Source organism: Ochotona curzoniae, unplaced genomic scaffold (genome assembly GCF_017591425.1).
Source record: "Ochotona curzoniae isolate NIBS_2020 unplaced genomic scaffold, NIBS_Ocur_1.0 contig_291, whole genome shotgun sequence".
NCBI classification, from domain to species: Eukaryota; Metazoa; Chordata; class Mammalia; order Lagomorpha; family Ochotonidae; genus Ochotona; species Ochotona curzoniae.
In genome coordinates, this window is record NW_024465649.1 from 8990464 (window position 1) to 9005844 (window position 15381).

Consider the following 15381-nt stretch of genomic DNA (forward strand, 5'->3'; position numbering starts at 1 on the left):
AGATGGAGTCCAGATTGGAGCTGGGACTTGAATCTAAACACCGATTGAGGAAGTGGGCACCCAACTGGTGGCTTAACTGCTAGGCCAGATGCTCACCCTGGGGTTTGGTTTTCTGGATCACTCTTTTTTTTTTTTTTAAAGATTTATTTTTATTATTTTTTTATTGGAAAGGCGGATGTACAGAGAGGAGAGACAGAAAGGAAGATCTTCCGTCCGATGATTCACTCCCCAAGTGAGTGCAACGGGTCAATACTATGCCGATCCCAAGCCAGGAGCCTCTTCCGGGTCTCCCACGTGGATGCAGGGTCCCAAAGCCTTGGGCCGACCTTGACTGCCTTCCCGGGCCACAGGCAGGGAGCTGGAAGGGAAGCGGGGCTGCCGGGATTAGAACCGGCACCCATATGGGATCCTGGGCGTGCAAGGTGAGGACCTTTAACCACTTGCGCCACCGCGCCGGGCCCTGGATCACTCTTTATGAGACAGCAAGAGTTCACTCGCGACAGGAGCACAGACTTTGGAGGTGAGCAGATATGAGCCTGAATCCAAGCTCTTCTCTATGTAACTTAGCATCCTTGTAAAGTCTGGTGCCCAGGGTTTTCTGACTCAGCCAGGACTACAGGGGGAATCAATCCTTCATGGTAGGGGATGCTGATGATTGCTTGTACCATGCCAAGCATCAGTAATAGAAGGAACACACATGAAAATTCCAGAAATTTCAAGAAAATGTGTATTATGAAAAAATCTGTGCAAGGATTTAAATTTACATATATATAAATTTATATATATGTAAATTACATTTATATATAAATGTATATATATGTATATATATAAATATGCATAATTTATATATATACATATATATTGAAAAGGCAGATTAGATTTTAAGCAGAGAAGGAGGGACAGAAAGAAAGATCTTCCATCCGCTGGTTCGCTGTCCAGGTAACTGCAACAGCCAGAAATGAGCTAATCTCTATTTCTTCCATGTCTCCCACAAAAGTGCAGGGTCCCAAGGATTTGAACAATCTTCTACTGCTTTCCCAAGCAGGGAGCTGAATGGGAAGTGTAGCAGCCACAATTTGAACTGGCACCCATATGGGATCCCAGCGTTTGCAAGGTAAAGATTTAGATGTTGAGCCATCACACTGGGCCTGGATATTAATTTTTTGCACAAAAATAAACTTACATCTTTCTTTTTAAGGAAAGATTTACACAGAGTGGTAGAGACAGAGAGAGATCACTCCCCAGATAGATAAAATGGCTGGAGCTGAGCCTGTCAAGTCAGGAGCTGCTTCCAGGTCTCCCATGTGAGTGCCAGCGCCCAAGGACTTGAGTCACCATCCCCGGCTTTTTGAGGCCATTATCGGGGACTGGATCAAAAGTGGAGTAATCAAGACACGAGCCAGCACTCATATGAGATGGCAGCACTGCAGCCAGAGGCTAAGTCTACTTGCCATGGCACCAGTTTCACAAACGAACTTGTTAATCCCACTTTTCATGAATGTCATGAGGTCAAGCAATAGTTGGAAGAACCTTCATCGTAATATAGACCTTTGATTCAATGTCTCTCACTGTCTCCAAAATTAAACTAGCTCTACTAAAATCCCTCGTTGGTAAGGAAAGAAATACATGGCCCAGTTTCAATGACTGACTTCAATGTCAAGAGCCTTCCTATTTCTATTCTTGTTTACCTTGGAACTTCAAGTTGATTTATTGTTTGAGTAAATTCTTCTTTCTTTTATTCCAGCTTAGCATTGAGAACAGCAGGCATTGCCTTGGCAAAGTTACAGCGTAAACTTGCTGCTTTTAGGACATTTGCATCCAGCGAAACCTTTATTTTCTGTCCCCTGGGCATAATCTTGGAAAAACACATCTGTTATTTCACATGCTAACCTGGCTGGGCTAATTTTTCCTCCCTTCAATGGGAAAATGTGCTGTTGAGATATGAGGAAAAGTTTTCCCAGCCTCTGAAGCCAAAAATACTTCCATCATCTTGACTGGATCATAAAAATTAGTTGAAAAGGTGAAAGAACCACCTGCGTATAGAGTCCTCCAGTTTCCACATGGCCAAATCAAGAGAGCTGCATTTAGGATCTCTTCTAAGTCGCTAGCGTGGGCAATGGTGAGGGCTTGCGTCCAGATGACTGCTGAAGGTCCCAGACGCCTACCACAGGGCACATCTTCCTCCCTTCCCATGGGCTGAGCAAAGTCATATCCAACCCAACCTTCTCCGGTGAACTTAGATCCTAGGGAAGGCAAACATAGATCAGGGTAGGAGGCAAATACTTAATTCTACTTTAATCATTCGTTCATTCATTTTAGGACCGTTTACAACTATGTGCCAACCACTACACTGCACCAGGTATTTGGAGTTCAATCCGTTCTTTTAAAGATTTATTTATTTTTTATTGAAAAGGCAGATTTACAGAGAAAAGGAGAGATTGAGAGAAGGACAGTCTATCTGTTATTCACCCCCCAAATGACCACAATGGCTGAGAGCTAAGCCAGACTGAAGCCAGAAGCCAGGGGCTCCATCTGGATCTCCCAAATAGGTTCAGGAACCCAGGGACTTGGGATATCTTGTACTGCTTTTTCAGGCCATAACAGAGCAAGATCAGAAGTGGAACAGCTGGGACACGAATCAACCTCCGTTGGGATGCCAGCACTTACAGGTAGAGGATTAGACTGTTGAGCCATCATGCCAGTCCCAAAGTCCAGTCCTTGACTTCACTAGTTTGATAATTCCATGTCAAGCACTGTTTCATGTGTTAGGAGTATAACAATGAGTCAAATACAAAGAGTCTCTGCCCTCATGATGTTTACCTGTTGATGGGCTAGAAAGAGGATCAAATAAAAAATACGTAATGCAGTGAAAAATGAAACACTGTGGGGGCAGTGTGGCTCAATGGGCACTGCCTGTGATTCTGGCACCGCATATTGGAGTACAGACCTTGCACTCAGATGTTCTGTTGGCCATCCGGGTCTCTGCTATTGAATGTGGGAAAGCGGTGGACAATTTCCCAAGTGCTTGGGCCCCTGCCACCCATGTGGGAGACCCAGATGGATTCTGGATTCCTGGTCTGTCCCTGGCCATTGAAGCGTTTGGGGAGTGATGCAGCAGACTGATCATTTTCTCTGTCCTTTTTCCCTACACCATCTTTTCAAATCAATAAATTGAAACCATAAATAAATCTTTAAACATGAATAAAAATCACTGTGAAGAAAGACACAGAGCAGTGTGAGTAGGAAGTTTGTGATGGGAGGTTGGGTTTCTGCCCAGGCAGTCCTGGAAGGCTTCTCAGAGGAGGTGAGCTCAGAGCAGATTTCTGGGTGACAGCGGGCCCATGAGACCAGAAGCACCGTCGTTGTGCATAAGTCATGTAACACCCATACGCACCGTGGGCCTGTTACCTCTTCTGATGGATATTAAGGGATTTTTTTTTCCCCAAGATTTTTATTTATTTATTTGAAAGCCAGAGTTAGAAAAAGATAAAGGCAGGGAGGAAGGAACGTGGGGCGGGGGGAGAGAAAGAGAGAGAGACAGAGAGAGAGAGAGAGATCTTTTATCTACTGGTTTACTCCTCAGATGTTTGCATCTACTGTTACTGGGCCAGGCTGTAACCAGGAGCCAGGAAATTCATCCACATATCCCACTTGTATTGCAGAGGCCTAAGCACTTAGACCACATATTTTTCTGTTCCCCGCCCTCCCTCCCCCCGGCTGGGTCATCAATAGGGAGCTAGATTAGAAGTGGAGTAGCTGGGACTCTAACCCGTGTCCATGTGGGATGCTAATGTCATAGCCTGTGGCTTAACCCGCTATGCCAGAGTGCCAGCTGCCCCTAAAGAAGTTTCATGCCTTAGCTACCCACCTCTTCTGATGATGGAAAGCGAGAGAAAGTTCCAGAACATACTGCTTTGCTCTCCCTTCTTGCACCTGTGGATTATCCCCTTCTCCCTTCTGCAGAAGGTATTGACCCACAGGCACCTCATTCCTCTGGGTGGTGCTGGTGTGACATCACAGACTCACCTTGAATCCTGCCAGCTCGAAGATCTCCCTCCCTGAGCCAACTCCACCCCAACAGCAAGGACAACTAGCAGGTCCTGTTGGTTCAGCTCATCGAGTTCAATGCACTTTAATACTCTAGCCTTATGTTTGGTATAGCATTGTTACTATGATTCTGTGCAATCATATTAAAATCACAACATACGTGGAGGCCTCGAGTCCTGCCTGCAGTGTTGTTAGGACTCCACAGATGTTGTTTCTGTTTCATTCCCATCCTGTTTCCAGCAATTCTTCCCCTTTGTTCCGTTTCAACAAAGATTGTGGGAGCTGCTGTGTTAGATCTTCTGGTTCAAGGTGAAGAACAAGATGTTCTTTCACTTCCTTCTCAGAAACTTTCATTGCACATTTCCTGAAACATTTCCTGAATGCCTGGCTCTGTTTTAATCCTTTTGTCACATTGATATTCTGAGTACTATACAACGAGTATCCCTCATTTTATGGATTCCTCATTTTGGAAACTGAGATACATGGTATTAAGTCACTTCTGCAGGGTCACTAGAAAATACGCATTTGGCCGCAGTGCTTGAATAAGAAAGGACTTGGAAACCTAGGGGAGTTTCTTAACTTTAGGAGTTAAGAATAAAAATAGGTAGACTTGCTTCTGCTATGTCTTCTCAAAAGCCTGAAGGTGGCGCTGCGGAGGCAGCCTGGAAGGCAGCAAGGGGACATTAAGGGTGGCTTCTTTCTTTTGGGTTTCACTTACCCATTCTAATGCTGGCAGGCATGTCCTTGGACACTTGTCTATTGCCGATCTCAGAGAAAGTAGCTGCAGAAAGACAAAGTGAATCATTAAAGAGAAAAAATGGAGCCGCCCGTGTTTGAGCTCTCAGACTTCACAAGGCAGTGCTCCGGGCCCAGCGCAGAGTGTCTCAGAGCGTTCGGATCAATAATGGCCGACTCCCACCACCCGGCCTCCTGAGCATCGCCACGGCCCCAGCACTGAGAGGCCAAGTGTGGGTTCGCAGGTGCACAGGCAGTGGGAGAGGGACTCGGTCTTTGGAAGCTGTTGATTTCTCTTTCCCTCTCTCTCCTTCCGTGGAAACAGCTTTGAGGAATGGCGGGAGTACCTGCTCAATTAGGCTGCTGGCGCACCCGTTGATCTCGTGAAGCTGAGGTCAGAGCAATTACGCAGCCTGTAATCCTTTTCTACCTTGCTCTCCCCGTGGACCTGTCGGAATTTCCTACCACTGGCGGTGCAAGGCTTTGTTCTCCAGGGTCTTTCTCCCTCCTGCTAATTTCACTCTTCCAATCCATCGTCCTCTCTGTCTTCTTCGTTCTCATTATTTTCCTGACTTACCCTCTTTACTTCTCATCTAGGGGATGATGAACCCATTTGATCAATTCCCAGGAAAGTTCCTGGCTTGATGGGGATCATCTGTACGTACAGCGGACACCACAATGCGGGGGGGAAGGCTGAATGAGTCAGACGTGAATTCAAATCCTGGCTTTTGATTTACTTGTGTTGTGACCTTGGATGAATCCTTTAATGTTTGTTTCCTTTGCAAATGTGGATTGGGTCAGCACCGGAATGTCCTTTTGACAGGCAATGGCCCCATGGTGTATCATCATCATTTCTATTACTGTTGGTCTCTATAGAGGAGTGTGGATAAGATCAGAATGAGCATGCCTCGACCCCACCAGCGACAATAGCCATCATTGTTGCTAAAGGGTGAGCCACTAACACACCGCTTGGTGGAACCTTGTCCTTAGAAAAATGACTTAGTTGAGTAGTTACCAGATGACAGTGGTCCAGTGAAGACCCCCAAGACCAGGTGGGGGCTTGCTCATCTGAAGTCTCTGTGTGTCTGGCTGACCAACCTCCCGGGTCTCTGCTTCCCTGTCTAGCTTCCTGCCACACTGGAGCCCTCTGGCCTAGACTTCTGCGTCTGGACAGGTCTTAGGGATATCTGCCAACTCTGAATTCTAAAATCAAAGAGTCTTCTTTGACATGGGTTCAAGTTGCTGCCCAAAAGCCACGTATTGATGGGAAGTGACACTGGGAGACAAGTCTGCTTGCTGACTCATCGGTGTCATCAGCATAGCCACAGGCAGGGGACTTCTACCACGCTGTCAGATCCATCAGTGATGCTGTCATTTTAGGGTAATGAGAGAGAAGGTGAATGCTTTGTGATTCCCCACAGATAGGGGTGTGTTCTGGATGTACCTCCAGTGCGTCTAGTTGGTGCTGGAAACTTAGTCTCTAGAGCGGTAATTCTGGCAGTTGGTGGAATTTAGTAGATGGCATTTGTGCTGGTGTCAGTCTGTTTTCTGCTGTGTAAACACCCAAGACTGGGTGATTTGTAAAGAAAACAGGCTTATTTCACTCAGAGACCTGGAGGCCCAGAGTCTGGCTGTGACTTCTGCTTACAGCAAGGGTCTTGTGGCAGATGGAATCGCGGTAGAATGTGGTTAGATTACTGGGGGGCACTGCCCTCGAAGAGGATCGGCATGGAGTGAGTTCCTGGGGGAATGAATTATAAAAAGGGCAAGTTTGGACTGTCCCTACTCTCTGCCTTCCTATCTCGCCGTGTGATTCTTGCCTGTGTTTCCGCTGTGCTGTCATCTACTGTAAGGACTCCACCCTGGCTGAACAGAAGCTATTGCATCCAGAAGTGTGACTACAATGAAACTTCTTTCTTCAAAAATTATCTAGTCCAAGCCCAGTGCAATAGCCTAGCAACTAAAGTTCTAGACTTGCATACCCTGGGATCCCATATGGGCGCAAGTTCTAATCCCAATGGCCCCGCTTCCTGTTTAGCTCCCTGCCTATGGCCTGGGGAAGCAGTCGAGGATGGCCAAAAGCCTTGGGACCCTGTGCCCATGTGGGAGACCTGGAAGAAGCTCCTGATTCCTGGCTTTAGATCGGCACAACTCTGGTCATTATGGCTATTTGGGGAGTGAATCAGCAGATGGAAGGTCTTCCTCTCTGTCTTTCCTCCTCTCTGTACATCTGACTTTTCAATAAAATAAATAAATCTTTTAAAAATAGAAAATGATCTAGTCCTAGACATTGTGTTACAGTAAATAAAAAAGACAAAGATTCACGTAAGTGTCATGCTGTAGAATAGCTTAGAGTGATCGATTGTGAATCAAAACTTTGGGTGTGAGTCAGTTACTAACTATGAGACCTTTGGCATGTAGTCTCACCTCTGAAGACATGATCTGCTGTTAAACGGCCACAACCTTCTGCTGTGGATACATCTCGCACAGCGCTCAGCACCTGCCAGCTCCTTCTTTTAAGCTTTTTGCAGCTGCGGTGATTGCTGAACAGGAATTTCTGCTATGCAGGAACTCATATACAGCTTGCCGACGCCAGATGTTTTCAGTGACTCCCAGTTACATATCCAAAGCAGCAGGGTTTTGAGGTTGTATACAAGGAATCCTACACGAAGCTGCCCGGGTGCACATCTGCTTATCAGCTGAGAACTTGATATTTCTGTTTTATTATTTGGAAAATAGTGCTTATAATATTAGAACCTATTATTTGTAAATGTTCTAAGGATAAAAAAGAGACAACAGGCATAGATCCCTCAGAAGTCTGATATCATCACAGAGGAGTCAATTCTGGTCTCGGTGTATTTAAAAGCTTTTTGTTATTGAATAAGAAAAAAATCTGAGACGAGTTCCTTAGCAAGGAAGGGGTTTATGTCAGGTCACAATTTTGGAGACTCATGGTGCAATATAATGTGATGCCATTAGTCCAGCATCTGATAAGGATGAGGGAGCCCAGAGCAGATGCAGAGGGAGGGTCCCTTGGACTAACCTCAGTGAACCAATCAGCCTTGCCGCAAGACATGCATTTTACAAGCAAATCCCTAATGACCCCGAGTCCCCCTCCATGGCCACCTCCCAGATATCATGACTGGAGCAAACCTCCCTCACCTCAAACCATCAACCACTGATATGAATCCATTGACACAAGACGTTAAGTTTCTAAGTTGGGCAGCTAAATCATGTTTAAACTGAAGCAGTTGGTTACCGTCAACATATCTCTCTGTTGCAGTAACCCATCTTAAACGTGCACCTCACTGAAGACCAATTTTTTTCAATTTTTTATTAGATTTTTAATAATCTTTACATAGTTAATTAGGGTAAAAAGGTTCAAGGCTATAGGAAAGTGGGTAAGACTATTATTTCCATATTGTTTCCTTCATGTATCTGAGATAAAGAGGGATATGGAGGGAGAAGCCCCACCCAATCTCCCACCCACTCCATGTCCTGGATGTGGGGCATGCTCCGAGATTCTTGCTCAGGTGGTTTTGATAGTTCACCAGTTATGAATCGTTGCCAGTCTCACCACTCCAAGCACGATGAAGTCTTTGAAGAATCCACTGATTGACATAGTCCATCATAGCGTCTCCGTTTGCCCAGTTTTTCACTATCAACATATAGCTGAGGTGGTTGATTAACTTGTTCTGTCTTCTCTCTTTTCATGATTAGGGTTCTGAGTCCGGCAGCTAGATTGGGGGGATCCCCAAAGAAACTTTGAGGTGTTCCCAGACCAGAATCTTGTATGTACTATCAAGTACAGGGCTCGGCACAGTCTATCGCCTTTATCAGCTGGTGGTTGCAGTTGCTGGGTTGGTTCTGTTTTCAGCCCTGTCTTCCACTGGAACCAATGGGTGCCGCAGTCCAGCCTGGCTCTGCCCAGCAAATACTCAGCCCTCATGCAAACCAGTGGGAGCTGCAGCCTAGTTGGAGTGACCCACAATAACCCCAACCAGGCCCACCCCCTACCCTGGTTTGCCAGTTTGTGTAGCAGACTAGTCCAGTCTGTTCCACATCCCATTTGGCTCTCGTACATGTCAATGGGTATTAAAGCTTAGTTCCATCTAACCAGCCCAACTATCCAGCCCTCACGGTTGCTGTTGGGTGCCTCTCTGTCTAGCAACCCCAGCCCCTGTCCTAGTTTTCCTGCCCTCCCATGGGAGTGGTAACCCAAGAGGGAGGAGCCCACTATTTCTCTTGCAGACCTCTCCTACTTCCGGATTATGCACTCTCCAGGTAGTTCTGTGGTTTGACTTGAGAGAATTAGCTCCCAGTGCCAGCTTCTGCCAGCTGATGCTGCGGCTAAGCCCAAACAACTCTCAACCACTCTAATTTTGCTTGCACCAATAGGAACAATCAGCCCAGGCTGGCTTTTCCCTGATCTAGGCCACACGAGGTGCACAGGTATTGTAGCCCTGCTTAGTCTGATCTGCCTCCATCCCAGCTCACACTTTCCAATGGGAGTAGCTATCTAGCAAGGAAACCGCCCCCCCTCCACATTTCCCCTGCTGGCTCTGCCCTCTCCTTTTCTGGTTCTCACTCATGCTGGTTGTGCATTGCAGTCACATCTGGTACAGGCAACCTCACCTCGACATTCCGTATTGTGCACTAGTTTTTGTCACAACTGAAGCTGGCTCGACCCACACTCTGTTCTGGTGCTTAGATTTGCGGGGGATGATGTGAACAGATTCAGCCTGGTCTGCTCCCAACCCATGCCAAATGTATGCCAGTGTGTAACTTTCCATGGCCTGTTCTGGGCTGTTTCCTCTTCCTATCATGTTTCTTGTGCTTACCTGCTGGGTCTGTGTCCTGCCAGAGGAGTTGCCCAGGCTCCTCCTTCAGAACCTCTCCCAATGCCAGATTTTGCACATACCAGTGGGTCCATGAGCCAGCCCTACTCAGTTCACCTCCTGTTTCAGCAGGAACAGTGGCTTTTCCTGGCTGGTCTTCAACCCAAACTGGTCCTTCCTGTTAGATATTTCAGCCCAGCCATGGCTCATCCATACCCACATATGGCTCACACATGGCTCAGTCGGGGTTGAGAACTTGCCTAGTCCATCCCACATCTATCCTGGTCCTCCAGGTTACCAGATGGTATTGGAGTCTATCCTGGCTCAGTGCATCCAATCCCAGTCCACATTTGTGCCAAAGGAGACTACAACCATTTCCTGATCAGAACGCAGCCCCCATTCCAGCCCCACGCCCCTTGGTGGGAACCTCAACCCAGCTAGGGTTGTCCCCTTAGCCCCCAACCGGGCCTATTCCCAGCCACAGATCACACACATGCCAGTGGTTGCTCTTACTCAGCTTGGTACAGCCCCTCACCTGTCCCGGCCCTTGGTTTACACACTGTGGCTTAGCATTCCTGGCTCATGCAGACCAGTAGGTGCAAGAGCCTAGCTCGGCATGACCTGTGCTTCATCCTGGTCTTTAGTTTTGCTTGTGGGCTAAAGTTTGTTCAGTCCTGCCTGGTCCACCCTGTTCCATTACCAATTCACACAATGGCCAGCTGTTGGAGTTACTCTGTCCAGCTTGTCTGACCTCCAGGTCTGGACCACATGTTCACCAGTGGGAGCTATGACTCGCCAGAGGAGTTTCCCAAGTTCCTCCACTTGATCCAGTTCTCATACATGCCATTGAATTTTAGGCCAGGTTCCGGCAAAGTCTGGCTGAAGGCCAATTTTACTTCTATCCCCTGTGTCTATTTGATTGGACTAGTCATGGAAACTAATTTTATGTTAAGCCAATCAAAATCCCCTCCCTATTGAAGAAGGACAGGGAGAAGGAAAGAGGGAAAGAGGGAGAAAAGGGGAGGGGAGAGAGAATAGAAAGAAGTGCTGTGACAAATAAGATTGAGAGCTGTGGAGCCCAGACGCCTACCTGGGAGGGCTCGAAGAGCAGGAAGACAAAGATTCACAAGGAGAGATGGAGCCAGAGCAACAGTGACAAGAAAAGAGAGCCAAGCAGATGTGTTGAGGTGAACCCATGTAAGAGTCAGGCAGTTTTATAGACTCTGGTACTAGTACATTATTTTCAAAATTTGGCTGCATTTCTGACCTTGGACTTGAGACCATAGTCCTGAGTAATTATAATAGATCCTCTAAGCCAGAATTTCAGAATCTTAGCAAAGACACTAAGAAGTTTCCAGTTTCCTGGGAGATTGGATGTTATGTTGCCTGGGACAAGCCATCTATGATTTTTGGAACCAAGAGCAGGAATAAACCAAAAATGTGGGGGAGTGGGGTGGGAATTCTGGAAGCTGGATTAAAAACATGTTATTTCAGTTGGGCTCTGGAGGTGATATTATTTGCCTGGCACCTTCGGGACTGAGTTTTAAAAACTTTAAAATGTCACCTGATGTGGTAGATTCTAGGCTAACGTTTGCATTCCTGCTCATCTGGGAGGAAGAGCTGACGAGTGGCAGGCATCTAGCATATTACACCACACTGATGCAACGTTCAGAAAATGTTAGCCACTTCCTTTATCTCTTTACGTGATAATTTTGTCTTTTTGGTTATTGCTGTTAGAAAATTGTGACTTATTTTCCCCTGGAGGATCTGAACACTTGATCCTGACAGTGTTTTTGGGAGATATATGATTGAGGGGCTTGCCTTTTACTAGGAAGACTAGTTTAATTGTTGGCATAAAGTTCATTGCCTTGATGTTACTTGCTGGCAGACTTGAGGCACTAAGATACCATCTGCTTCTCAAATATGCATATATATAAAATTCAGAATCATCTCTGAGAGTGTCATTTTCTACTTCCCTTCAGAAATACTTTTTTTTCCTACTAGTGGAAATTAAAAAATCTTCATTATTATTCTCTTATACCTTTTTTTATATTTGAAAGGCAAGACAGAGAAAAGATCTTCCATCCATTGATTCACTCCCAAATGGCCATAACTGGGCCAGGTCAAAGCCAGGATCCATGAGTTCCATCTGGCTTTCCCACATGGGTAACAGAGGCGCAGATACTTGGGCTACCTTCCACTGCCTTCCCCGGCACATTAGCTAGGAGCTGCATCAGAAGCGGGGCAGCCAAGTCTCAAACCAGCACTTCATTATAGGATGATTGCGTTGCAAGTGAAGACTTAACTTATTGTGCCACAGCATCTATTCCTTTATTGGTATCATGAGCTAAAAACAAAAACACGTAAGTGTAAATTAACAATTGAAGCCTAGTAAGATAGAATTAAATTTCAAAACTGTGAGTGGCTCTTCTTTCCTCTGAATCCACCGAAGAGTTTCAAGTGAACACAGTGAAGTTCAGGCATTACCCTGCTCCTCTGCGTCTTGATTTGACTCATGTAGCTTGATGCTGTTCCTCCCATCTCCACCTTCAGAAATCAGCAGGACAGTAGAATATGTGTAGTACATTTGGTACCAAGTAATAGGAAACTCAAAAAGACTTACCTACTAGTGCCATAGATTGGCTCATGGGTTTGAAATGTCCATCCAGTGTAGGGCCATATTAAGAGTTTCTTTGAATGTCTGGCTTACTGACATCATAAGGATAGGTTCTTTCTATCTCTTTGATCTGCTGGAGGTGGAGTCAGTGTCCTCTCCTAGGACTAATATCCCCGTGAACTCCATGCCTCCTGTTTCTCTTGAAGAGCAGTGACACTTCTGTTCATTCACATCTGAACTAACTGCTAAGCATCTTCTGATTATACATTTACAAATCATTTGCCACCCTGGGTTACTCTGGCTAGTATAACAGGTTGCATTGAATGACTCAGGGTTAGACTAGGTGTGTGTTCAAATCACAGAGATAGGTTATCCCATCCTTATCCCAAATCCTACTTATTTCCTAGTTTCAAATTTCCCTCTGCAATTGTCCCACTGTATAAGAAAGGACGCACAAAAATGTGCACACTGAGGCTACAACCATCAATGTATTGAATATAGTCAACACTTAGCTTTTGTGTATGCTTAGCAAGTATTTACAAAGGTCCTAATTCAATGCTCAGGTTATTCTGCCAGATACAGTCTTAGGCTAGGAAGAAGTCATAGTTTGTTGATGGTGTGTTGGGGGAAGAGTGCTAGGTACCTAGGTACAGGAAATTTTGATAACCTCTTCAAGTGCTCTGAGAGAGAGAGGCAAGCGTGTAGTGTGAACCTGAAAAGAGAAGGTACCCTCTCTTGGGACTGGAGTTTAGAGTGCGAGAGGGTTTTCCAAGGGAGACAGTGCTGAACTAATATAGGGAAAATTGGTTGTAATTAATTGATATCAGAAAAGGAGGGAAGGGGACGATATTCATCATTGTACAGAATGTATGAAGCAGAGCAGTAGTGGAAAGCAAGATGGTTTTTATAGCATACTTAGTACAGTGTATCAAGGCATCTGAAGTGTGGCCTCCAGTGTTGGAGTGCCTGGAATCACGTGCTAAGTCTTCCTGCCACTCAGATCTGGGGTGGTGGTGAGTTGCTTAATCCATCTGAGCTTCTATTGACTGATCATACAAATGCTCTTACAAGAATAGCAACTGCCTCATTAAGATTGCTGGAGAAGATGAAAAGCATTCCAAGGTATAAAGTACTTGGATTTTGTTGTGCTGGAGAAGCATTGTGAGTGTCAGTGGTTATTGTCAGGGATGTAGCTATGTGTTTGCACACATGCATACATATTTGGAAGGTATCAAATCTGAGAGGCGGCTAGGAAACTTGGGGATATGTGAGTTCTTTAGAGTGCAGCCTTCTATCTTTTGCTGCAGCACTGGCAGAAATTCAAGGTATGAGAATTGCAGAGGGATCTTTTTTTTTTTTTTTTTTCTGAGGCTGATGGACTGGGCTGCTGAGTCAGGGTGTTTTGCATGATCATATCAGTGTTGTAATCTTATCATTACTGTAATCACTGCTGCTTAGTAATTTCCTCATCTCAAAAATGAGTTGGGATAGTTTGTGCTTAAGGGCTTGTGCCTTAGAGTCATACACATCTATCAGGTTGGATTCCCGCTCTGTAATATGTCTTTATTTTCACAGAAACTCTGAATGAGACATTATTACTCATATCTTGAGGAAACAGAGTTGAAGAGGTTAAACAACCCCTCTTATTTATGTGAAAAGTAGTGGGTAGCAGGGCTGCATTGGAATCTATAACGAGGGCGTTAGGTATTTTGCGTCTGTTTTTTTAAAAATTATATAAATCAGGAAAAATGACAGTAACTGTCTCCATATTGTCATGAAATGTGATGGTGTAGTCAGCATCATGCTGGCCTCAAATAAAGCTTAATTAATTAGTTCTGATGAGGATGGTTATATTTGCCTGTTCAATGTTTCCAATAAGGATCAAATTAACTAATGGGCGTGAAAAACATGTAAGGATGGATGACTGTTCTTTGGGGTATTAAAAATAGTTCACAATAATTAGTTAATTTTCTTAATATATAGTCTTTCATATATATATTTCATATATATATCTTATATATATATATATATATATAAGAAAGGCAGAGAAGCAGAAATCTTTCAAATTGTTGGTTCACTCCTCAAAGGCCTGCAACTGCCCAGGCCAAACTCAAGAGCCTGGAATTCAATATGGGTCTTCCCAGTGGTGGCAGAGAAGCAGGTGCTTCTCTCATCACCTGCTGCTTCCCAGGGTTTGAACTAGTGAGAAGCTAAACTAGTAAGTGGAGAGGTAACTTGAGTCAGGCACTCTTATGTGCAATATGGTGACACAGTCTCTTAATTACCGAATCAAATACCCAGCTCCAAATGATTTCTTTAAAATTATAGTAGTTCCTGCCCAGTGCTCATTAGTCCTCATCTTGCCTTATTTGTGTCCTGAGGAGTCCTCACTATATAACGCACTGTATTTTTGTTATTTTCCTTTTCATTTCTTGGCCTGTTCCTCATTTGAGTATTATGAAGGTGAGAATTATAGTTTACTTGGAAGTAAAATCACTCAGTAAATAGATAGAGTTAGCAAATTAAGGTATCTTTGGCAGTTAAAAAAAATCACAACTCAGATCCCCTTCTGGTCCCTGAGCTTATTTTGTTTAAAATATGCTATGTGTTAGACAGTAATGCCCAGCTGGCCTCTAATGTAAGTGTTCTGTGTGTATTTCAGGTAGGTAAGGCTAAGCTATGATGTTCAGTGGGGCAGGCGTATTAAATGCATTTTTAACCTATTATATCAGGATGCTTGGCAAAGTTCTTGGGAAAATGTAATTAAAAGGTAAATTTATCTTGGCACAAAAAAGGTTGAAATCCATGCATATTTTTTCCTAGTATGCATTTTTCATGAACATTGTGACGATCTTTCTATGCATCTCTACCTGCTGGGCGTTTTCCCAGGCGGAAGCTGAACGCCCCTCCTCCCACCACCATAATTCCATCTCTGCAATGACAGATCGTTGAGTAATTAGGGCAGCAAGCATTAGAAATTGTGTCAGCTCCCTGATGGTTCAGTCCCTCTGTGTCTGGCCTAGAACCAAGCAAGACATGAGGCATGAGCCTCTCTCTGCTGCATCTCCAGGATGGGAAAGGAGAGAAGAAAAGGGAGTCGCTGGGCTGCTGGTTCTGGGAGCAGGGTCAGTGGTTTTCAATTTC